Raw genomic sequence first — 27,221 nt, 5'->3', positions numbered from 1 at the left:
GTTCCATCTTCTTGATGTGCTCTTGAGAGGTAAAACATGATGACTCAAGTAATTTCATCCCTGTCACCCACGTGGGAGACCTGGATTGAGTTCTGTGCTCCTGGTTTCCTCTTAGCTCAGTGTTGACAGTAACAATCATTTAGGTTGTACACTAGTGGATGAAAGATCTTTGTCTCTCTGGCTCTCTTTCTCTGTCTTTACTTTTCAAATAAATAAGATAAATAAGGAAATAAATAATTAAAAAATTACTTATTATGACAATTAGTTTTCATGAAGGTCTTGATTTCTACTCAACAAGACACTAAGTCAGTTTGATTAGCTAACAGTCATGGAAATAATTCAAAGGCGAGATTAATACCTACAGTGTTTGTTGTGAAGTCATCTACACTGCTTTAGATAGGTTACTATGTCTCTTACCTTTTTAATAGCCAACCCAAGATTAATTAAGAACCAGGTACTTGATTTATTGTAGGTTTAACATAGATAAATGCATAAACGAATAAGTAAAAAGTCTAATTATTCAGGGGATGCCTGCTGATTTTTCATTTTCTGGAAAAATATCACCAGATCTTCATAAGCCTGATGCTGTGTCAAGCAGTGAAGGAAGTTTTTATAAATATCTCCACATTAAATATCAGCCCAAGAGTTTCATCCAACTATTTTGTATAATGTCCCTCAGATCAGGCTGAGGCACGTGATCAAGAATTAGGTTACCTACATTGTTCTGGTCACATTAATTCAAGCTATTGAAATAAATAGTATTCAAAAGGAAAACAACCTGCCGAATGTCCCTCAAAAAAGCCAGCACCCAAATTGAACAGACACATATACCCACGCGGAAAATGTTCACTTCAGATTAGTTGATGCTTTTATTTCTCTCTGGGAGTAAATGGGACATTTCTAATGAGGGCTCATCATTTTGCCAGCCAGACTACGCACAGATGATATGAGCCGCTAACCACCAGGGACAATGTTCGCCCAGATGTGACTCTATCTTATGCTACAAAGCATTGTAAATGTCAAACCCCTGGTTGGTATGCAATTCTCCATTCACCATACACAAAGCTCGCTGGAGAACAAAAGGTGCCAGATAGGGATGTGTAAATCATTATAATGGGACCAACAGATCAACAACATCACCCCTTAGAAATAGAATGGCCTGAGGTCACGCTTCTTAGATCACCAGTCCCTTTTCAAAATGTCCTTTTTTGTTTGTCCTGTTTTTCAAGAGGCACCACAGGCTTTTTGTAATTAAAGTCGTATTGATTTTGTATTTTTAAAAAAGGATTATAAAAAGACTAGCGTGAACCAGAACAAAGGCAGATAATGGATGGTAAACATGAGGAAAGATAACAGTCCAGAAATGTGCTCATAATAATTCTCATATACCTGCCCCCCAAAGTTGTTTGTTTCAAAAGCTATCTTATGTACCAATGGTTTTCAACAGCGATCCTAGCCAGTGACTTATAGTGATTACAGCAATTATGACTTAGTCTTTCTATTTTCAAAATCTTTAATTCATCATAAGTGAAATGTTTGTTTGAGGATTGCAAATACAGCAGTGGAAGCGAAGGGCATGATGATAAAATTACTCTTTTAGAACTTCAGGACACTCCTGTGTTCTGGTACTGCTGCCCACCTGCAGAATGGGCAGGCTGACATATCCTCAAGAGGCACATGGAGGTAACTGATGGAACAAGGACAGAAGCCTCAATCATTTTAAGTTCTTTGTTACCCCTGCCTTCTTTCAAGAGACCAGCTCAGCCTCACACCACGTAGTGTTCCTCAAGCCACCCCCTGCATTCTTCCCCAGGTTTGGAAACCAGTGGACCAAACTTGAAAGACCGGTATGGAGGAATTCACTCCCCCCTGCTGCTGCTTCCTACTCCCACCCCCATCCCAGCCCACCTAAAATATAAAAAAGCCCAGCCCCTGGGGTCAGGGCCCTCTGCCACATGTTCAGTCTATGGACACACCAGTGGTTTTCACCCACATCTGTGGATTTTCTTTTTCTCTGAATAAATTCGGTCTGGCTGCAAATTAATACCTTGCCTCCTCTCTCTTCTGCACCCTTTTTTTCTTATATTTGATGCCCCATGTGAGGCAGCACCGATCTGCACCCTTTTCCTTACAGTAACCATTAACTTTGCTATAACATTAACAAAGATAATCAGGAACATCAAAGAAAACAGTTGATCACTTCTGTTATCTCAGTGTCTAGTCCAACTCTTCAGTCCCTTTGAGGGCATTAATGCAAACACCACGAGTCTCTTGAAATTGTGAAAAGAAAGTCATCACTGTAGTTGAATCAGAAATTTGTGGAACTCCAGCCTCCTGAAAATATCTTCTGAATTACACCTACAGGTCTTCTAAGGATATTTCACTGCTCTTCTCAGTCTGCTATTATACTAAGTGGCCTCTGCTACATCCCTTAATACCTTTCTTATTTTATGTCACCCAACATCTATATTCTGTTTGAAAAAAAGCTGAGGAAGCCTTAGCCCTACCCTGACTACTAAGTCTATTCCAGGCAGTGCCATGTCTGGGATGGTTGGGATACCTCCTGCCACTGCCAAAGCTACTAAAGTGTACAGTTCTCTGTCTGGGCTGACTTCCAAGAGAATGAGGCTATTGCCCTCTCTGCCACACTTCATCAACATTTCTCATCTTGACCTCCACAGGACTGCTGGTTCCTCATGTGAAATCAGTAACTTTACTGGCTACCCTCAGGCATCAGGTTGTGGAACTGAACCAAGGACAGAACTCACACTGTCTTCTCTGTTTTTCTCTCCCCACTTGCTCCTACTCACTCCCCAGGGATACATGCACAAATTCCCTCCCGTTTTAGTCAAAATCTAAAGTCTTTTGTAAATCAATTCAGATAAATGAATTGTTGTTATTTGAATCTCAGTTTGTGTAGGAGATTGAAACTAAAGAGAAAATGAGATGTTAGATCGGTAATGCTTTCTGCATAGCTATTGTTGCCTACTGGCTAAAATGCATAATGGAACTTTGAGTAAGACAGTAAGATAGATACTTGAGATAGCTAATGGAAGTGACTGATATGACGCTTTTGAAGATTACAGGGGAAAACTTTAGCACTTTGAGGCAGGAAGCCTGTGGTCTTTTTGGATACATACTCTACTACTTGTTGCACATATGCTTTGCTACTATTTATGGAAGATTAGAAAATATATTTAATTTTCTGATATTCACCTAAAATTAGTGTAACCTAAACTTGACTCTGTACTTGAGTGATAAAGTTTAGTTCAAAGCAGACAACATCTCTATACATTGCAATCTAGTTTGATGTGTTAAACAAATTGTAACCTAAGACTTTATCCTTGTTAACCAATCAAATGAGTCTCAGCCAGCCAATCATAGTCATTGAGTTTCAGCCATTCACAAGCTGCCAACTGATCAGACCATGTTCATATAAGATAAATGTCTCATCATATCATGCCCATAAAAGGTAAATGTTGATAGTAGCCAATCACATTACTCTATGTCTCTTCATTTTCTCTGGCTGCAGACATAACCTCTTTGTGGGTGGGGCATTCCGAATCATCTTCATCTGTAATACTGCCTAATTCTAGAACTTGTTCACCACTCAAGTAAAATCTGAACATAATTTTTTTTATGTTCAATGTACACCTTATACACATTACCTCAAGGAAATTTCATATAATATGTTATTGATTTTATGCATTAAATAGTTTAATTGTGTGAAATTTTCCATTTGTCGCATTGTGCTGGTGATCAACATGTTTCAGGATTTGGAGCATCACTAATTTGGGCTTTTCTAATCAATGACAATCAATATAAACTCTTTAAGTCACTTCTAGCTCTCTGGTTCCAAGAGAATGAACTGTTATGCTGTTTCTTTGGTTTCACACACTGATGTGTTTTCTGGTTATACCTTTCGAGATACTGCTAGGTCCTAAAGTGAAAGTTCATAGGCAATCACTAAATCAATATTTAAGGATTATCTGTTTCAGACAAATTCTTATGACTACAATATGAAAAATCTAAAGGCTCTTAAGAGAAGGTCTTTTTTGGAAGTAATTTTAAGAGAAAAAAGAGCCATGGTAACAAATGAAGTCAATCTTTGACTCTTGGAGCTAAATGGGATGCAGTAATCACCTATGCTTTGGTTTGACATGGCAAGAAACATTGTGAGATTGAAATGGGATGAGGTAGGGCCATTGTGGAGGAAAGTCAGTGGGCAAATGTAGGGCCAATGTGGAGGAAAGTCAGTGGGCAAATGTATTGATTAAAAAAAAAAAAAAGAATTGATAGAGCAAGGTGGTGATGGTGGTGATGTTTTAACTGTAGGTGCTTTTTAGGAGGAGGAAGTGCAGCAGGGTGGAGGCAGTCATGGAATTCCAAGGGAATACATTTGGAGCTCATCCTGTTCACCCTAAGGAGCAATGAGAGATTTTGGCTTTCATAGGAAAGTGAACAACTGTATTCTCAAGATAAAGATTTCCCTGTGAAGATTGAATGTCGATTCCATATTAACCTTTAAAATCTCAGGTGAAGCTGAGAAAATCTGACTTAGAAAAATAAAGGAATGACATCACCAGACTTCTTAAAACATCCAAGGCTGCTCTTGGAAAAAGCTCATGGGGGGCCTGTTCTTGGGCAGGAAGAAATGAAGAAACAAACATGAATATAAACTACATTTGGTTTGTGCCTTGAAGCCATTGGCATTAATTAAGATTCGATGGCTTCCAAACAATTATGACATAATTAAAGTAAGATTCTTTCTACAGTAAAACGATAAGAAATGACTTTTAGAAACCATGGGAACCATTAAAACAGCACATCAGTATCAAAATGAGCAATATTTACTAGTATTAGCACTATTAAAATGCCTTTTGAAGACAAACTTGAGCAATTATTACTCAGAAAAACTCACATTTGGAGATATAGAGCAGTGATAATTAAATCCCACAGTCTATATATCTCTCTTTTTTGTGTTTGACAGAACAGTCTTTAAGAGAATCTATTTTAATGGCATTGAATTAGCAAGAAATTCAAACAGAGAAAGGGCACTTAGCAGGAGGTTGGTATTCAAGGAGACACAGCCCTCATTATTATTATTGTTATTTTTATTATTATTCTTACTCTTTTGGAGGTGCTAAAGCTCCATTTGTGAGATTGGTACATGCACAGATAAGTTCAGTCTCTGGTTCATAAACTTTCTCTAATGGGTGTAGCACACCCTTAATTAAAATGGACAATGCACAACTTAGCTGGATGATTATGCAGGTCTAATAGATGGAGCACTTGAGACTTGGGTCACTGGCTTGGATCAAACAGCAGGCCTGTGGCCAGCTGATCAAAAGCATCTTGTAAAACAAAGTCAGTCCTTTGAATGAATTTTGAGGAATTGAATGCTGGACATACAAAAACATCACTCCAATTAAAGATGTCTTGACAGAGGCTAGGGATGGCTTCTTTTCCTGCTAATATATGTGAGTTTTGACACATGTGCAGGATGTATGTAGGTGGTGATCAGGAGTAATTAGGGTGAAAAATAAAATAGAGACAGTGAGGAACAAATATCTTCTCTTGGTTGGACCATAGAATTAAGTCATTGTGGCCCTCAGGAGAGATTAATGAAGAAATAACAAGGTACTTTCAATACACTTGTAGCCCCCAACCACATTCCCAGGATATTTTTTATTTATTTATTTTGACAGATAGAGTTAGACAGTGAGAGAGAGAAAGGTCTTCCTTCCGTTGGTTCACCCCCCAAATGGCCGCTACGGCCAGAGCTACACCAACATGAAGCCAGGAGCCAGGCGCTTCCTCCTGGTCTCCCATGCGGGTGCAGGAACCCAAGCACTTGGGCCATCCTCCACTGCCTTCCCGGGCCACAACAGAGAGCTGAACTGGAAGAGGAGCAACCTGGACTAGAACCCGCTGCCCATATGGGATGCCAGTGCAGCAGGCGGAGCATTAAACAAATGAGCCACAGCATCGGCCCTCCCAGGATATTTTTTAAAGTTCATTATGGGGCTATTTCTAAATGAGGAAGTGAATTTCCTTACAAAACATTAATGTCCCCTGCAAGATGTGAACAACATAGGATTTGACCAGGACAGATAAGAGGCCAAAATCAAATCTGGCTATTTTTCTTTAAAAATGTAGATGGAAAAGATAAGGTGATACACCTGTTACTCCAATTGCCCATTTGTGAAGTTTCTGTACTGAAATTCTTCTGATTTTTCATTTTGTTTTCCTTTGAATTAGCTGGTCCAAATTGTTGTACATGCAACTATCCTCTCTGTTATGCCATGCAAATGAGAAAGGAAGCTCATTGCTAGAGCCATTTCTTTAGTTTTGAAGAAAATAAATTTTCCAAGTCATTCAAGGGTCTCAAAGCTATAACTCTGCTAGATTTGGGGTATGTGATTTGTCTTATTTAACATTGCCAACTGTTGTCCAAAAGGTCATGGGATTCTAGAGAAAGCAGTGTTAGATTTCAAAAGGAAAGAATCCAAGCAAAGGAGGGGTTACAGCTGATCCTCCGCTCAGGAGAGATCCTTGGGAAGACAGGGGTCTGGGGTGCAAGTGGTGGGTTTGTTATGATCACTGAGTGTTAAAAAATAATTCATAGTTGATGTCATGAATGTCTGTAGTTAGCCTGTCAATGGCATGCATGTTTTCTAGATAGACTAAATTCCCAGGAGGCAGAAGGCAGGCCCAGTGGGCAGTTTGTGTGGCGGCCTTAGTGAGGTTTTGTTTTGTTGTTGTTGTTGTTGTTTTTTTTTTTTTTTTTTTTTTTTTTTTGTATTTGCAAGATATCTAGGACCTTCTGAATTCAGGCCACAGCATATTTGGCTCTATAGGAACAGAAGCATTTTATAACTGAGGTATTACTGATGCTGATGGTGAGGTGACAAAAACTTATTCCTTGGTCTTTAATTCTTCACAGCTCATTTCTAGAAAAAGGGTGTTCATTAGAAAGAAATTGAGAACAATGAAGATTTTAGGAGATGCCTTTACCTAGTGCAAGGAGCCGGTCTTTCACCTAACATCATTTCTCACCCTTCTACTCCTTCATATTAGCTCATCTGTTGTCTTACTTGCTTTTAGCTTTTACCTTTTCCAGCCCCTAGAATGCCTTCTTTCCTATACTCTGCTGGTGCATTTTTCTTTGGAAACCTTATATTTTTTTCCATTCCTATAGTACTTGGAAACCATATGCTGCAATGAATTGTTTAGTCACGCACTCACCTGGTTTTCTGTCCAGTTCTTTTGTATCTGTTAGTCTTGTCTCTCTACTGAGATTAAAACCTCACATATGATTATACTTCTCTGTGGTACCACCTCATGTTGGGCACACAGCACTTAGAACTGATAGAATGCTACTAAATAAATACTTTTTCAGAATCATTGCAAAGAGAGCATACTAACAAGGTGTTGCTAAGGTATGCCATAAAAGAGACAACCCCTAAATTTCTTCAGCTTAATGGAATAGTTAATTTTTCACTTACCAATGTTTCCCACAACACTTATTCTCTCCTGAGCAGTTACTCTTCATGTAACAGCTCCAATTTGCACTGTCTCATGGTGATTGAGGCAGGAAAGAGAATTGCTCAGGAGAAAAATATTTAAATATTTCTACTGTTTCTGCTTGTATTTTATTGGTTAAGAAGAGTCACTGTGTGGAGACAAACCCAAGAATTTCTGATGGCTCAGAAAGAGGATCAGAAACACTGATATGAAGCTCTAGTATTCACATTTGCAAGAACTCGAACAGAGGAGAAAATACTAGGTTCTATTAGGAGAGCAAAATCCCAGAAAAGTTGATGAGAATATGACACAGAAAGTATTCAGAGGCAAAACCAGATATCATCTGATTTCAATAAACATAGCTGAGGAATAATGTTTTCAGTATAAATGCTTGATTTATATTTTTAAAAAGAAAACTCAAACCAATTATTTCATGGAGGGAGAATCAGAAATGGGAGGGAGGACATATCAAGGATAAGAATAAAAAACTAATAAACACATTAACCGATGAAATAAGTGTGACATTTGATAAAAGCATGATGTTGTAAATTAAATTCATGGAATAAGAAAGCTTTATGTGAAAAAGCAAAGGAAAAAAATGGCTAATTAGATGGCGACATGGACTTGGGGATGAGCGGCATCTGACAAGGAAAGATAAGCAAACACCTTGAATTATTGAGTGTATACAAATCAGCACGTCGCCACTCATTCCTGTCAAGGTTACCAGCAGCCAGACAAAGAGATGAATGACACACACCTTCATTATTTAGGCCAATTCTGCACTCTGGCTGGAGGTGATTGGGTTGCCCAGATAAACCATTTAATGTTTATCCCCAAGCAATGGGTCAGATAGCAATTTATCTCATTTGTTCTCTAAAGGAAGTTTAAAAAGAGAGCAAGAGGAAGAGGGAGGGAGAGACTATGCAATTGCCAGCTTTGTTATCCAAGCATCTGAACTCTGAGTCAAATTGATCTCTGACCATTTGCTTGATTGAACTGTGGCTCACCCTTAGCACATATTAAATGTTAAAGACACTTTTATATATTTAGATTCAGTGAGAAAGAATAGCTAAACCTGAGGGGAGTGTCTCTTGGAGAGCAATAAACCATTCTACTCAGTGGTTTTGACACAATATAGCATCCCTGGGATAGCTTAGATATAGACTATTAAAAACAGAAATATGCATCCCCAGGAAACAAAACTCACAAAGCAATTAATCTGAATACACAGAGTATTTGTATAATCAAGTCAGTCATGGATGATGCTACTTATTTGGGTCACCAAATAGTGGAATAAAAATTAACACATTTTTAGGATATTTCAAAACATTCAGAATTCTGGGACCATTTAGGCTAAGCATCCCAATTATTGCCTATAGCCTCTATACTTCCCCTTTTAACTATAGGTTAGCTTCCACTATAGGAAGTGAATTTACCTAATATTTTTCACTGTCTGATAAAATTATCACCTTTGGAATTTTTATCTCCCTCGGCCTCCAACCATAATTTTTTTTATAACTTTGGGTACAAATCATAATTCCCTATGCATTTGAGAGAGGTTTGTTACTGGTTGTTTTAAAGTCTGGCTATTTCTCAATTCACTGGACAAAACTGATTGATAAGAATCAGGTTTTCTTCTTGTTTGAGCCTTAATCCCAACATGGCATCTAACAGAGTGCCTTCCATGTCACAAAGAGTCCATATTGTGGTCACTGGAATGCACTGAAAAGTTAAGCAAACCCATTGTGCATGAAGCCATGCCATGCCATGCCATGTACATACCAGCCCTGAACCCCTTTCTCCCCACAAGACTGATTACTTCCTGCTTCCAAAGACATCTCTAGCACCATTTTTGGCCCCATTACCGAAGTACAGCCTCTAGAGGTGTAAATAAAAAATCTCAGCAATTCCTCTGTAGAGTGATTGGGTAAAATAAAAATATTGTCTGCCACAAGAGGTAAAATCTTTTCTTTCTTTCTTTTTTTTTTTTTTTTTTTTGACAGGCAGAGTGGACAGTGAGAGAGAGACAGAGAGAAAGGTCTTCCTTTCTGCTGCTGGTTCACCCTCCAATGGCCGCTGCGGGAGGCGTGCTGCGGCTGGTGCACCGCGCTGTTCCGATGGCAGGAGCCAGGTCTCCTGGTCTCCCATGGGGTGCAGGGCCCAAGTACTTGGGCCATCCTCCACTGCACTCCCTGGCCACAGCAGAGAGCTGGCCTGGAAGAGGGGCAACCGGGACAGGATCGGTGCCCCGACCGGGACTAGAACCCGGTGTGCCGGCGCCGCAAGGCGGAGGATTAGCCTAGTGAGCCGCAGGGCCGGCTATTCTTTTCTTTCTTTTTCCTTAGCAAGTGGTTAGTGTAATGTTAATGCCCAAGAAAATAAAACAAATAGTTAACTTCTTCAGCAACGCACTAACTGATAACATACAGAGATCAATGTTCCAGAACTTTCAAAAGGCATTGATACAATTGTGGACACTTCCTCTATAGGAAGGGACACTGTATTCATAGTACCAGTGATAGTCACCCGAAGAAATGTAACTACCCAGCTATACCTGCCTTAAGGGGTTGGATCCACTATACTTGCCGTATGGTTCAGCTCCGTTGTCACTGGTGACATGGATCCAGCCATCTTCAGGCACATGGTAGAGGCTGACAGCACCTCCTGAGTAGGCATTTCTGTAGGTAACTTGGTACATGGTTTGGTGGGCCAGACTTCTAGATCATAAAACTATCCCCCATCCTTGATCCCATAGACATACACAGAGCCAAACCCTACTGAGAAGGTGGCTCCCAAGATCCAGTTTCCTTCATTGCGCATGTATTAGAGGCCTGGGCATCTGTTATCCCCGACACAGATCATGGTGACCATGGACAGCCCCATACCTTTGATATACCATGTTGGCAAGCAGCTTGGAGGCAGCTGCTACTGAGACATCTTCCTTATTTTGACATTGCTGAGCCAACAGTCACTCCCAGAAGTTACAATCCACTGCACCCAATGCCATGATGCCCAGCAGGTATGTGCTGATATTTATCCCTTCTTCACTGTATGGGAGGTAATGTAAGCACCTGCTGTCATCAGGGATTCAGCTGCAACAATTATGCTACGGTGAAACTTGAAGGCCAGGGTCGGGTGGTGGTTCCATGAAGCATTCTGATTTGTGGCTCCTCGGGGATTCTCTACCTTGGCAGGGTCAGGCTCAATTCATCACTAGGACTCCCCGGACCCAGATCCAGCAGATCTGTATGACCCCACGAGTCTGAAATACCCACACTGGTTCACAGTTGTGGGCTCTCCAACATGCTGGCCAACATGTGTCTAGATGTAAGACCTTTTTTTTTTTTTTTTAAAGATTTGTTTATTTACTTGAAAGGCAAGGTTATAGAGAGGCAGAGGCTGAAAGAGAGAGAGAGAGAGAGAAAGAGAGAGAGAGTAAGAGAGAGAGAAAAAGAGAGAGATAAAGTGGTTTTCCCTCTGCAAATGGCCATTAATAGCCAGAGCTGAGCTGATCTGAGACCAGGAGCCAGGAGCTTCTTCAGGGTCTCCCATGCAGTGCAGGGGCCCAAATTCTTGCACCATATTCCACTGCTTTTCCCAGGCCATAGCAGAGAGCTGAATCAGAAGTAGAGCAGCCAGAACTCGAACCAGTGCCCATATGGGATGCTTGTGCTGCAGGCAGCGGCTTTATCTGCCACACCACAGCTCTGGCAGACAAAATCTTAGAAGCAACAAAATATGTGATTTGCATGATATTACGGTCATAACGGGAGATTACACAAAAATCTGAGATCTGCGCAAACTGAATAGGAAACTGGAATTCTTACTAGTGAAACTTCCAATTAGAAATCTGATCTCAGAAACTTCTCAATTTGATGCAATCCCAATTGTTAATTTTGGCTTTGACTGCTTGTGCTTCCAGGGTCCTTTCCAAGAAGTCTTTGCGGGTGCCTATATCTTGCAGGGTTTCTCCAATGTTCTCTAATAATTTGATGGTGTCGGGTCGTAGATTTAGATCTTTAGTCCATGTTGAGTGGATTTTTGTGTAAGGTGTAAGGTAGGGGTCTTCCTTCATGCTTCTGCATGTGGAAATCCAGTTTTCCCAGCACCATTTGTTGAATAGACTGTCCTTGTTCCAGGAATTGGTTTTAGATCCTTGATCAAATATAAGTTGGCTGTAGATGTTTGGATTGATTTCTGGGATTTTTATTCTGTTCCATTGGTCTATCCATCTGTTTCTGTACCAGTACCACGCTGTTTTGATAACAACTGCCCTGTAATATGTCCTGAAATCTGGTATTGTGATGCCTCCAGCGGCTTTGTTTTTGTTGTACAAGATTGCTTTAGCTATTCGAGGTCTCCTGTATCTCCATATGAATTTCAGCATCATTTTTTCCAGATCTGAGAAAAATGTCATTGGTATTTTGATTGGTATCGCATTGAATGTATAAATTGCTTTTGGGACAATGGAAATTTTGATGATGTTGATTCTTCCAATCTATGAGCATGGAAGATTTTTCCAGTTTTTGGTATCCTCTTCGATTTCTTTCTTTAAGATTTTGTAATTCTCATCGTAGAGATCTTTAACATCCTTGGTTAAGTTTTTGCCAAGGTATTTGATTGTTTTTGTGGCTATTATGAATGGGATTGATCTTAGAAGTTCTTTCTCAGCCATGGCATTGCCTTTATATACAAAGGCTGTTGATTTTTGTACGTTGATTTTATATCCTGCTACTTTTCCAAACTCTTCTGAGTTCCAATGGTCTCTTAGTAGAGTTCTTTGGGTCCCCTAAGTACAGAATCATATCATCTTCAAAGAGGGATAGTTTGACTTCTTCCTTCCCAATATGTATCCCTTTAATTTCTTTTTCTTGCCTAATGGCTCTGGCTAAAACTTCCAGAACTATATTGAAGAGCAGTGGTGAGAGTGGGCATCCCTGTCGGGTACCAGATCTCAGTGGAAATGCTTCCAACTTTTCCCAATTCAATAGGATGCTGGCTGTGGGTTTTTCATAAATTGCTTTGATTGTATTGAGGAATGTTCCTTCTATACCCAATTTGCTTAGAGTTTTCATCTTCATGATGTTGAGTTTTCATCTTCATGATGTTGAGGGTGTTGAGAAGTTTTTGTACGGCAAAAGAATCAGTAAGGAAAGTGAAGAGTCAACCAACAGAATGGGAAAAAATATTTTCAAACTATGTGACAGATAAAGGGTTGATTACCAGAATCTACAAAGAGATAAAGAAACTTCACAACATCAAAACAAGCAACCCACGTAAGAGATGGGCCAAGGACCTCAATAAACATTTTTCAAAAGAGGAAATCCAAATGGCCAACAGACACATGAAAAAATGTTCAAGATCACTAGCAATCAGGGAAATTGAAATCAAAACCACAGTGAGGTTTCACCTCATCCCGGTTAGAATGGCTCATATACAGAAATCTACCAACAACAGATGCTGGCGAGGATGTGGGGAAAAAGGGACACTAACCCACTGTTGGTGGGAATGCAAACTGGTTAAGCCACTATGGAAGTCAGTCTGGAGATTCCTCAGAAACCTGAATATAACCCTACCATACAACCCAGCCATCCCACTCCTTGGAATTTACCCAAAGGAAATTAAATTGGCAAACAAAAAAGCTGTCTGCACATTAATGTTTATTGCAGCTCAATTCACAATAGCTAAGACCTGGAATCAACCTACATGCCCATCAACAGTAGACTAGATAAAGAATTTATGGGACATGTACTCTATAGAATACTATACAGCAGTCAAAAACAATGAAATCCGGTCATTTGCAACAAAATGGAGGAATCTGGAACACAACATGCTGAGTGAAATAAGCCAGTCCCAAAAGGACAAGTACCATATGTTCTCCCTGATCGCTGACAACTGACCGAGCACCAAAAAAGGAAACCTGTTGAAGTGAAATGGACACTATGAGAAACAGTGACTTGACCAGCTCTTGTTCTGACTGTTGATGAACAACTAATACTTTATCCCTTTTAGTATTTTTTGTCCTACTTAATACTATTGGTTGAACTCTGTAATTAACACACAATTATTCTTAGGTGTTTAAATTTTAACTGAAAAGTGATCCCTGTTAAATATAAGAGTGGGAATTAGAGAGGGAGGAGATATACAGTTTGGGACATGCTCAATCTGAGTTGCCCCAAACGGTAGAGTTAGAAACGTGCTTGGGATTCCAATTCAATCCCATCAAGGTGGCATGTACCAATGCCATATCACTAGTCCAAGTGACCAATTTCAGTTCACAATTGATCATAATGATAGGTCTAAGAGTCAAAGAGATCACATAAACAAGACTAGTGTCTGCTAATACTATCTGATAGAATTAAGAATGAGAGAACGATCCAACAAGGGAAGCTGGATACATAGCAGACTCATAGAATGGGAGATGTCCTAAACAGCACTCTGGCCTCAGAATCGTCCCTTAAGGCATTTGGATCTGGCTGAAGAGCCCATGAGAGTATTTCAGGCATGGAAAGCCAAGACACTCTGGGGGAAAAAAAAAAAAAAAAACAATAATAAAAGAAACGTATATGTAAGATCTCTGTGAGTGAGACCCCAGTGGAAAGAACGGGCCATCAATGAAGGAGGTACCTTTCTCTGAAGGGAGGAGAGAACTTCCACTTTGACTATGACCTCGTTTAAATAAGATCTGAGTCCGTGAACTCAAAAGGCTTCCATAGCCTTGGAAACTCATGACACGAGCCTAGGGTGATTACTGACGCCATAAACAAGAGTGTCAATTTGCTAAGTCAACAACAGGAGTCACTGTGCACTTACTCCCCATGTAGGATCTCTGTCCTTAATGTGTTGTACAATGTGAATTAACACTATAACTAGTACTCAAACAATATTTCACACTTTGTGTTTCTGTGTGGAGGCAAACTCTTGAAATCTTTACTTAATTTATACTAAATTGATCTTCTGTATATAAAGATAATTGAAAATGAATCTTGATGCGAATGGAATGGGAGAGGGAGCAGGAGATGGGATGGGTGCAGGTGGGAGGGAAGTTATGGGGGGAAGCCATTATAATTCATAAGCTGTACTTTGTAAATTTATATTTATTAAATAGAAGATAAAAAAAGAAATCTGATCTCATTCACACTCAAATGTGTGAAAAAAAACATTGGTGATAGTATCGAACTATGAAGGAAGAAGAAACCTGGTTGTATTAAGATTATGTCACTCACTAGCAGCCATTTTGAGAGAAGAAAATAGACATCTTCTACAATTTCGTGTGTTAATAATTGTCACAGGATTGTTCACAAAGTTTTTTACCAGTAATCTAGATATTAGGTGATGTGTAAATGTCCATGTATGACCTTAAGAAATCCTTCTTAATGGCCAACACGGATAATGAAGGAGAACTTTTAGAAATAGCTTTATCATGACTGAAACCACAAACCCTATATCAGCTCTATCTTCCTGTTCCAAATGTGACCTAATGAATTGTGAACAGTCTGGCCTTGTATGACTTATCATCCCAGATCTCTGAAAATAAACATTTTATCCCTTTTTAATGACAACTTCTTTAGCACTTCTTTTTGAGGAATTATTTCCACAGTTGAAAGAATACACTTCAGGGGCCAGTACTTTGGTGTAGCGGGTAAATTCTTTGGACCCCAGCACATGCGTGGGAGACCTCAGAGAAGCTCCTGGCTCCTGGCTTAGGATCGGTGCAGCTCCGGCTGTTGAGGCCAATTGCAGAGTGAATCAGCTGATGGAAGACCTCTCTCTCCTGCCTCTCCTTCTCCCTCTGTGTAACTCTGACTTCAAAATAAATAAAATATTAAAAAAAAAGAAAAGAAAAAGAATGCATTTCAGCCCTTCTTTTCCTTGATGCTGCCTTTAGAATTGTCTACTCTGCATCATGGCTTCCCTCCGATACCTTGTACAGCCCAAGATTTTCAAAAAGAGGACGCAGAAGTCCATCCAGCACTACTCAGACCGATGTGACAAGATTAAGCATTAATGGGTGAAACCCAGAGGTACTGACAACAGAGTGTGGAGAAGATTCGGGGTACAGATTTTGATGCCCAACATTGGCTATGAGAGCAATAAGAAAACAAAGCCTAATATCTTCTGGAAGTTCCTAGTTCATAATGTCAACCAGCTGGTGGTGCTTCTGATGTGTTGGGATTGCTCCTAAGACTCCTCTGTGAACTGCAAAACCATCACGGAAGAGTAGCTCTGGTGGCAGACTGATCAGTCCCAGTGCAAAGATGTGCAGTGAAGAAACAGAATGGACAGTTCACATGTAAGTTTTATTTATATTTAAATAAAACCATGAAAACTGCAAAAAAAACCAAAAACATTTCAGAATGATGGCATCAATAAGCATTGTTCTCCAACTCCAAAAATTCCTAAATAATGAACACAATTTGGTTAAATCACATTCTTTTTTTTTTTTTCCCTAAGATTCATTTACTTGTTCAAAAGGCAGAGTTACAGAAAGAGGGAGCAATGGACAGAAAAAGGATCCTTCATCTGCTGGTCTACACCCCAAATGGATGCATTGGCCAGGCCTGGGTCAGGCTGAAGCCAGGAGTCAGGAGCTTCGTTCAGGTCTCCCATGTAGGCACAGGCACCAGAGCACTCGGGTCCTCTGCAATATTCCCAGGCACATTAGATGGGAACTGGATTTGAAGCTGAGCAGCCAGGACATGAAATGCAACCTACATGGGATGCCCCCACCACAGTCACAGGCTTTACCTGCTACGTCAGAATGCTGGTTCCCTGTATTATATTCTTTTAGAATTAGAAAAAAAATGTATTAATGTATGCTTATAACTAGATTTGCATTGAAATAGAATACAATCCAGCACTTTTTCTTCAGATAATTGAGATCAAAACCAAAAAATTATATTTTAAATAAAATAATGTATCACTCCTCTTATAAACATTTGCAGTCCCTTGCATACCTTGATTGCTTGTAGACTCTTCAATGTGTGTCATTCCTTTCTTTCTTCATTTTAGGCGTTTTGAGAGTATAGACAGTGGATTCTCTATGAAGAATCTTTTTAAAAATTTATTTATTTATTTGAGAGGTACGAGTTACAGACATAGAGAGGGAGAGACAGAAAGAGAGGTCTTCTATCTGCTGCTTCACAGCTGCCGGAGCTGTGCCTATCCGAAGCCAGGAGCCAAGAGCCCCTTCTGGGTCTCCCATGCGGTGCAGGGGCCCAAAGGGCCATCTTCCACTGTTTTCCCAGGCCATAGCAGAAAGGTGGATTGGAAGTGGAGCAGCCGGGACTAGAACCTGTGCCCATATGGGATGCCAGCACTTCAGGCAGTGGCTTCACCCTCTTTGCCACACCGCCGGCCCCTCCCTAGCACTTTGAGCAATACCTATTCTATAGCAGTGCGTGAAAATCTTTCTGAACACACCTACTGATCCAAGGTGGTCTTGTCTGATCAAAATCCTGATATAATTTACCTTTACTTCAGATATAAGCAAGCAGAATGAATGAAGCTGAAAACTTGGTTTGAGGTCGAGAATCCCTGGAGCAGAGGAATTATAGAGCACCCTCCAGCAGTTTCTCCCCGGGCTTATGGAAGAAAAGTTAAATGGAATTCTGTGCTGCTTAAGGACTTAGACATACTATGTTCTCCTACCAGTTGTATTCTCAGGCAGAATGCTAACATTTCTCACTGAATTGCTTTTCGGCTTGACATTCTTTTCTCTGGACGAGTTTGCTAATGGGTTTGCACATGACTCTTGACAAACTCACGATTCTGTGGGAGTTGGTTCTAGCCCCACTCAAGTTCTGAGACCCATTTAGTCCACGGTCTTTGCTTTGGCAGCACTAGCTACCATTGGTCTCACTTGGTGAGTTAGTAGCTCAGGCCTAAGATCCATGGAATCCTGTGGAGGAATCCCCAGTGCATTCTGAGGTGAGGCAAAAATGCTTCTGCATCACACTGAAGGACTGTGTGCTCAACAGGTGCAGATCAGTGTCTGAGTTCCTCACTAAGCTCCAAAGCTTCAGGGATGAAGGCAATAAAAGGCCACACTGTTTGCAGGGGAATGAATAACTCTCCCCTTTCATTTTCACCAGCTCTTTGGGTTTATTGCTCCTTGCCTTTTGAAAGTTGCAAGCGCCTCTGTAGTGTAGGTAAGACATGCTGTCCTTCCAGCTGGCTTCATGATCAGTTCACATCCTTCATCTACTCCTTGGGTGGTTTTATTTTTCCTGAAATTGGCTACTCCATGAAATGCTGCCTACTTTATTTTGTGTAACTTAACGAATTGGATCTGTGTGCAAAAATAGCTGGAAGAAACAAAACCAGAAACATGAAAAACAAAAAACTATCACCTACACCTTTTTTTTCCAATTAGAGACAACAGTTTAGTAGCATTGGAGTACATTGCTGGCACCATCCCGCCTGTGTTTGTTTTTAATACCACTGTACCTTGTCTTATAATATAACAGCTTTTTTATTTTCAATGATATTAACTGTCTTCAGGGAGAAGGAGGCAGAAGACCTCTCCAGGACCTAAGAGTCTTATAAATAAATGAGTTTTTTAACCTCTGCTGTAATACAGGTATCTTTTCAATATAATTTTAAGACCCTTTGTGACAGGATCTGTCATTTTAAATACAAAAAATACTATGCCCATGGAATAAGAATACTTACTTGGCAGATGAAAAATATTCATGCTTAATTTTTACTTCCTGTAGCTGACAGTACAGAATTCCATGTTGTTCTACGCTGCCATAATTACAGGGGCTAAATGAGAGGGTAACAGGTAGCCAAACCATAATTAAGTGGGCAACAGACGATTGATGGTAAATCTGTGTCAGAATTCCTTGGTTTCCCTCATCTTCTCAGTCCTCAGTCATCTACATCCAAGAAGACAAAATGTCTGGATACCTCTGGAAACACTAAGGGAATTCCAGGAAATTCTGTGCAAATGGTGAACATTATAATCAGTATCAGTAGGATTTTGACTTAGCTCACTTAGTCTTTTTGAATATCCTTCTTAAAGAAACACAGACGACTCCTGATTAAGGTCATAAACATCAACCAACTACAGCACCTGCTGGGTAATGGGATTGTCAACACTGCATCATTTTTGCCACTATTAAAAATTAGACATTTTAGGGACAGATATTATGTTCAAAGTTCTTTGCTAGATACTTGTGTGGATATAAGAAGGTGTTCCTAATTATATGCTTGTATCAACCAAACATAAATAAAATTTTTAACATCTCCAAAAATTTAAATGCATTTTCAAATTTTCTAACAATGCAAAATCAAAATAGAATGTTATATATGTCATAATAATATGTATTGCCAAGTAGGCAGTACAAATATGTGCTGTGAGCTTGGAGATAAGTAATATGGCATAGTTCTTTAATTGATCTGGAAAGAGCTAATGACAAAATAAAGAAAAGACAGAGTAGGTAAGTTACAAAAATGTGATAGACAGATGGTTGTTGATAGATTAGATAATGGTACGTAGATAGACAGACAGACAAGCATTCCACATGGGGCACTGGGTATACACAAGGCGAAGGAAAGAATGGTAATGTGTTCTCATACAGTGTTTGGTATGAGATGTCAATGGAAGTTAACAGTTTTTTTTTTAACTAAAACTTAAATGTGTATAAATTCAACATTTTAAAAAAATATTCATTTATTTATTTGAAAGAGTTTACAGAAAGAGAGGGAGAGAGAGAGAGAGAGAAAGAGAGAGTGAGTGCTTCCTTTTGCTGGTTCACTCCCCAAATGGCCTCAATGGTTGGAGCTGGGCCAGTCTCTGGTCTGCAGTCCAGAGCCAATAGCTTCCTCTGGTTCTCCCACATGGATGTAGGAGCCCAAGGAATTAGGCCATTTTCGCTGGTTTCCCAAGCACATAGCAGGGAGCTGAATCAGAAGTGGGGCCACCTGTATAAGAACTGGTACCCTGATGGGATGCTGGAGTTTCAGATGGCAGCTTTACTGGCTGTGCCACGATGCCAGACCCAAATTCAACGTATTTTAATATTATAATCATTATTCATAGTTTTAATTTAGAGTATCTGGGATCCAGTGCTGTGGCATAGCAGGTAAAGCTGCTGCCTGCTGTGCTGGGAATCCCATATGGGCGTTGGTTCGAGACCTGGCTGCTCCACTTCCAATCCAGCTTTCTGCTATGGACTGGGAAAGCAGTAGAAAATGGCCCAAGTTCTTGGGCCCCTGCACCAGCATGGGAGACCCAAAGAAGCTCCTGGCTCTTGGCTTCAGATCGGCGCAGCTCTGGCTGTTGCGGCCAGTTGGGGAGTGAACCAGTAGATGGAAGACTTCTCTCTCTCTCTCTGCCTCTCCTTCTCTCTGTGTAACTCTTTCAAATAAACAAATAAATCTTTTTGTTTTTAAATGAGTAACTGGACTGAATCAATTATCACTGATTTAATTATCTCTGAAGAAATTGAGACTCATGCAATTTAAGAGGCATTCTCAACAACAGAGATATTGGGGGCCAGTGTTAGAGCATAGTGGGTTAAGCTTCTACCTTTGATGTCAGCATTCTATGTGGATTCTGGTTCAAGTTCCCATGACTCCATTATGATTGAGCTCCCTGCTAATGTGCCTAGGAAAACAGCAAAAAATGACCCAATTATTTGAGCCCCTGACACCAACGCTGGAGACCCAGATGAAGCTTCTTGCTCTTGCCCTCTGGCTGGCCTAGCACTGGCCACTGTAGCCATTTAGGGGGGAGAACCAGTAGATAGGAGATCTCACGCTGTGTCTTTGTCTCTGTTTCTCTTTCTCTTTCTCTCTCTATAACTCTTTCTTTCAATAAATAAATAAGCAAATCTTAAAAAATAAGAGTAGTACAAAATTAGTTTTAAAAAATTCAAAAAATAAAGATGGTGGCAATAGTTATTCTAAGACAACGTTTCTGATTTCTCAATATCTTACTCTTAATACAATGCTACTTAGATCAAGGATAAAGTATTTTACTAACAGGAGAGGAAGGAGAAAGAAGTGGATAAAAAGGAAAGGGTGAAGGAAAGGCACAGAATGACATCAAAGACCACTGGCTGCAGTGGTTTCAAGAGAGAATACAGGAAAAATGAATGAAGCAAAACATATTTATTTATTACTATTTTCCTGTCTTTTTTCTTTCCCTATTTTGAAGAGTTGTATTGCTAACACTGGTTCTTTTGACCTGGTGGGATGAGAGCCTGTCTTTGGTCCATTCTCTCTCATTACAATGGAAAGGAGTAAAAAAGAATACATTCTCAGACATTGCAGCTGAGAGATTGCTTCTATAATGTTACTAACATGATGGCAATTAAGATCTTTGCACCACAACTCAAAACAAGGTGCAGGTAAGTCCACTGATGTTGCATATCAATCATGCATTCCCCTGCACTCATGTCTGAAAAAGTTCTCTGCTTACTGCAAATTGGCAGATCTCAGGAAAGTCACTGGTATATTTCAATCAGTACATACAAATATTAAAAGTCAAATAAAATTATAATCAGGAAGCAGATGTGCAGGTTAGATGTATTTCCCCTTCTGCCCTTTCACTATGTTGACCAGCTACTACAAAGACTAAAGCCCCTATTGTCTGGAGGTGTAAGTGGATGTGGATATATGTAGCCTGAGTTTTAATTCCAATTCCAGCACTTACCTAAATGGTTGGACTTTGACAAATTATTTTACATCTCTTTCTCAATTTTCTTACTTGCTAAATGGTAATAACTTCACTGTACACCTTCCAGAATGTTATGAATTTGATGTACATACAGCATTAACTGAGATTTTCATGTTGTAGGTCTCCCTTCTTATCTGTTATTACTATTTGGTTCCAATGTATGAGGACTTCCATAAGAAAAAGAAGAAAATGAGATTGGAGTAAAGAAGTATGGTATCTTCTAAGTCTCAGTGTTGGTATCCATAATCAAAGCAGGAATAATATTTGCTTTTCTGATCTATTACTCAGGGTAGACATTGAAAAATTGTGTTAAGCCTAAGCATCACAGGCTAATATAATAAAAGTTAATTTCTTCTTGTGAGTGTCTAATGCAGATGTTTGGTGAATGGTACTTCTTGCTGTGATTCATGACCCAAGATCCCTCCTTTTTTTTTTTTTTTTTTTTTTTTTGGTTCTTCTTATGTAAGACTTCCATCTCTCTAGTTTGTGTTCCTGGGTGGGAACACAGAAACCTATGCAGATGAATTTGTTGTGGCATATCTTTAGTTCAAGTAGTGAACAAAGAGAACTTCCAAAGATTGAGTTGGAGTCTTAGGCAAATACAAGAAAATGTCATCTTGGAGAGATATATAGAGAGATAATTTTGCAGTATTCCTGTTCAACTCCTATCTTCCAGGAGGGAAAGTTCTTGACCTGGAAAATCATTGACCTATTTTGAGTACTCATCTATTAGACCCTGTATGAAGGGAATGATTAGAGCTTTGTGAAATTCTGAACAATCATTCTATTCCTTATTTGAGCTTTTGGTCCAGGAAAACAAATTTCCCTATTTATACAAAACAAACAAACAAGCAAGCAAATAAACAAAACAGAGAACAGAACCATGGAGAAGTAGCAGAATGCAGTGTGCTGGTAACCCTCCCTGGTATCTTACACTGAGCCTCATTTCATTCCCCTGTTGGGTATCATCACACTCAGGTTTACTCTATTTCTGTGTTACTAATACAACACTCCCTTGAATAAACTCTTCTTACATGATGAGTGCTATTTCTTATAAAGTTATTATTAGAAATACACGTGCTTGGTTGTCACTTACATCTCCACTACTTAAATGTTAGGCCCAAGTCTCTCAAAAAGAACAAATATAAAAACACTCAAGAAGTATCTAATTCAGATAGGTACTATTTGGGTTATTTGGGTTTATTGTCACGTGAATGTGTTCATTGAATCTCTGTTGTGTCAGTGAAAACATATTTTCCATTTGCAATAGCTGCCTGATACTGACTTTGTTGCTTACATTAGAAAATGGGAACTTCTTAAAAGCATTCATCTCTATCCTTCTTCCCCCACATTGTTACTAGAAGGTTGAATTTTCAGATCAAGAAATGGGCTTTAGGGGTAGGTTTTGGGCACAGTGTTTAAGTCGCCACTTGGGGACCATCCTCTCATGTCAGAGTGCCTATGATCAAGTCCCAGCTTCTCTCGACCATAGCTTCCTGCTATTGCACACTGTTAATACCGTTTTTCTTATTAATATTTTTTCAATATCAATAAGCTCGTGGGTTCTTGTCACATATTCAGAGAATTCTAAATACTGGCTCAGATAGACCAGACAACATGTTAAGTTTTTAAGCTTCTTATCCAGTGAGAGAGATGCATAGGAAGGTGAAGGCTTTATTTAGGGGAGAAAGCAAAGTCTAGAAATTAAGTTGGGTCCATACCAAGCAGAGAGCAGGCCAGGAGCAAGCCACATGCAGCAAGCATGCAGGCAGGAAAACAGGGAGCTAGTGCCGGAAAGGCCACACACCCCGAAGGTATGGGCAGCAAGGGCAAAAAAGGGAGGGGCCCACCGTGTTCCAACTTTTATTCACTTCCAAAGGGGGGTGGTTACATAGCCTGATGGGCAGATGGACATACAGGTGGGGTCAGGTAGGGGAATGAGATCACACAGGGGCATGGTGAAGGAGTGGTCTTCCAGCTCACAAACCCAGTCAATTTTATCTTATCTGCCTGCCTACATCACTCTGAGAGACAGCGGGTGAAACCTCAGGTACTTGGGTTCCTATTATCCATGCGGGAAACAAAGATTGAGCTTCCTGACTTTGTCCTAGCCCAGATTTGGCTGGTGCAAGCCTTTGAAGAGTCAGTCAGTAGATGGAAGGTCTCTTTCTGTCAGTGTCCCTCTGACTTTCAATCACACATACAAATTTTAAATGAAACAAGATTTACTGACTTTTTTCTATCTTCATTATACTTCAATTAGACTTGAATACATGGGAGGAACTAACTGGAAGTTTTTGTCTTAGTAGCTTAGGAACTTTTCCCCATACATTAAAAATTATGTCAGCCACATTTTCCCAATTTTGTTTAGTGGATCCCTAACTTCCCAAATTTCTGGAATCAAAAAATGTTAAATTTTTTAAAGTCCTACTGTTTCAATGAAACAAAACTTCCTTTGCTGCCCTTGCTACTTCTTGAACACCTGAATGCCACATGCAGTGTTAGTTGTTTTATACACATCATCTCAAGGGACAGGCGTAGAGTTTCCTCATCCCACTTCCTCACCCACCAGAACAAAGGGTGCATGCAACAAACCACAGTGTTTGCACTTCACTTGTAGAATTTCCACAACACAAGCTCCCATTTTCATTTGTAGTAATGAGAAAAGCTCACAACAACAGTTCTCACCACTTCCCTTCTTATTGTTCTTGTTTGGAAATGGGCTATAAAACTTTACCACCTCATCATTGTAGATCGCGTTAAAAAAATAAAATAAAATAAAATAAAATCTAATTTACATTTTGTTCCAACTGGTTTTCTTGACTGACAGTTGTCCACAGCTCAGTGGCTGCTCTGTTCAGTGTACTTTAATTTTGAGCTTTCAAGTATTTCGGAAGCCCATTCAGAAGTAAATTCTCAGAGAAAATTGAGCTCTGTCATGGATGGATTAGTACTATAATAGTTGGTCACATATCTTGCATGAAACCTTTCAGAAGCAAGGCAAATGAGAAGGAAATGAAATTCATTTCATACTTCTTCAAGCACGCTAAGAGACTTTCTCTCCAAGTAATCTGTGAAGTAGCACTGGTTTATTGGAGGTTCGCATAACTACCATTACATTATACCTTGTCACAATCTCATGTATTGGGTGACTGCTTTTTCTGAACGGATGGTACCTGCAAAGTGCTCTCTGAAGGCACTGAACAGCGAGTGTCATTTCTTTGATCAAAATGTATAGGTCTAGGGAATAGCATAAATAAAAGTACTTGAGCTAAATTGGACCATTATAGGTCAGAGGTGAATAAAATCTGAAAAGCAGATATATGGAGGAGTCATCACATTTACTACTTTATATATTGATAAACCAAAGACCAAAGAGGAAGGGTGACCAGAGGGTAGAGGAAGAGGAGTGTGTGTGTGTGTGTGTGTGTGTGTGTGTGAGAGAGAGAGAGAGAGAGAGAGAGAGAGAGAGAGAGGGAGAGGGAGAGGGAGAGGGAGAGGGAGAGAGGGAAAGAAAGAGAAATAATTGTTAGATATACTTCATGGGACAAAAAAGGGCTTTGTACTTTCAGCACTTCTGTGATGATAGGTATTTGGTTACAATGTCAATAACAATCATGCCAGCATTTCATTGGAAAGTACACATGCATGTGTTGCATACCATCTTGCCATGTAATAAATACTCTGTGTTATCTAACAATGACATATTATGTAAAGTATTAGAATCAGAAAAGGATGAAAATCTGCATGCAAGTTTTATTTTGGTTGACCACTCTTTTGCTTTTCTGAAGTTTTCAAGCACAACTAAACTATTCAAAAATTGGAAGAAGAGGTCAATTATTTTCTTATAAATAATAACAAAAACAAAAAAGGTAAGGATTGATTTATTTCCCCTGTTAGAATTAATTAGTTCATTCTTTAGGGTCATTCAATATGCCATCTCACCGTGGGTGAATGGATAATATGGAAAAACTTGATTTGACTGCACTGAGGAACACACGTTAATGCATAGAAAACAAAGGTCACATGAGAGTTTTCATTCCTGTCACAGCCCAATCTTACAGATGAGATGCAGTAAGTTTCAAAACAGTCCAAATTGAAGTAAGCAGTATAGGTGTAAGACTATTTTGGCCACAAATCTGAAGAGCTGGGTAGCTGGGTATGTCTTCATGGTAGATAGGTAGGCAACAGCCTGTGCAGACTTGTTTTAGAGGGACTGAGAGTTCAATGACAGAGCTGATGTGTCATCCCTCAGTGGGTGATCACTAGGTGCCTATACTACCATTAGAGACTACAATATTTGTGTTCCTAGGGGCTGTTGGAGAACTAGTAATCCATTAGAGACAGGACTACACAGATAAGGAGAAAAGAAGAGCTTTGGAAAGGCAATAGAAGAAGAGGAGAATTTTAAGTGAATTTCATCAGTCACATTCTGATACAAATCTGCCTTGTGAATCAGTTATAAAAATATAAAACTTGCCGACATTGGTATTTTATGCAAATCAGAGAAGGACACAACCTCTTATGGCACGCATGTCTGTGTCTACATTGTAGTGAACTCTCTCTCGTAGTCTTCACTCTCTGGCTAACTTTATATTTCTTCCAGACGCAGACGTCTTTCTCTGAGATGCCTCTCACTGTTTGCTGTCCTGTCTTCCTATAATTTGTGCTGCCAGACAAGGCTTCTGTTCCAGATGAAAACAGCACTTAAGGTTATATCAGGTAATACTATAACTGAAATAAATCAATCAACCCATGAGTCCTGGCATCTTTAGGGAAGAAGTTGCTAAAAGCAAGTCATTTTGGGTGCTTGTTAAATATTACTTATTATTAGGTACCTATCCCAGATATTATTCTATAGTGTCTTCTGTATTACAGCTTTAGAATATGCATCTTTAATATGTATTTACCAATTTGAGAGAGGGAAGGGGGGAGGAAGGGAGAGAGAGAGAGAGATTGGGAGAGGATGTTTCCATTCACTGATTCAACCTCCAAACTTTTGTAGTGGCTGGAACTGGGAGGTACTGATATGGAGCTCAGAACTGAATTCAAGTCTCCCAGATAGGTGGCAGGAGCCCAACTATTCGCGCCTTCTGCTGCTCCACATGATCTACATTAGCAGGAAGCTGAAGTGAAGAGGTGAAGCCAGAGTCACAGCCATATGTGGGATGCAGACACTCCAGTGTGAGACTCTGGACTCAGCCAGCACACCACAGGCCAAACACCCACCCCTGCACACCCACTCTAACAAGCCACTGTGATTTGACCATAAGAATCTGTAGACTTCCTTTGGAGTGACAACTAATTATGATTAATGATACGAGAGTCTAGAAAACTAGTTCCAATCTTCAGTTTACACATAGAAAATGCCATATACTACACCTATAATGTATCAAATATATAGCTAATAAATATCTGCTGAATGAATGCTAAATAATTTAATATCAATGTAAGCTGTTATTAGCCAAGCATCTATTGCTGATGGGCAAAATATCAAATCATTCGTATCAACAATTCAGTACAGTGCTGATATTTAGGGTGCTTTGTGTATCTGTACGTTGTGACATAAAAATAAAGAGGGATGTCAGCTCAGTTTCACTTGCTGCTTATTCTTCCCTATGTTCAAAGTATTTGGACAGTTGGTTTATCTATATTTGGTTCCCCACACATCATATATCGTTGCAGTCAAGAGTGGAAGCTAATCCTTCCATAGCTGAGGACTGTTTTAAAGAAACAAACAAAAATAGTCACTAGTAATATGTCAGCAGTGTTTCTCTGAGCTTAGTCTCTTTGACTTCTTGTATTTAGAAACCCAGTTGAACACATAACAGATGAGTTTTCCAGTTTCCTTTTTTATTTTAGTGGGCTTATAGTTCTCAGTTGTGACACACCACAATTTTGGCCAAGATGTCTTTAACAGTTAGTAGTAAGCACCTATATGACTTTTACTGCTCTCCGGGTATGAAGCTGCTGCCACAGGCCTCCCTGCTATCGTGAGGTTATCCAT

At 39.7% G+C, this 27,221-nt stretch overlaps 1 pseudogene; it reads right to left on the bottom strand.

Moving 5' to 3' along the window:
* Positions 1 to 3,503: 3,503 nt before the first annotated feature.
* Positions 3,504 to 27,221, bottom strand: LOC133766353 (proteasome subunit beta type-5-like; annotated as a pseudogene).

The sequence above is a fragment of the Lepus europaeus genome, chromosome 9 (assembly GCF_033115175.1).
Source record: "Lepus europaeus isolate LE1 chromosome 9, mLepTim1.pri, whole genome shotgun sequence".
Classification (NCBI taxonomy): domain Eukaryota; kingdom Metazoa; phylum Chordata; class Mammalia; order Lagomorpha; family Leporidae; genus Lepus; species Lepus europaeus.
The sequence above is the reverse complement of the archived record's forward strand: the minus strand, read 5'-3'. Positions and strand labels throughout refer to the sequence as shown.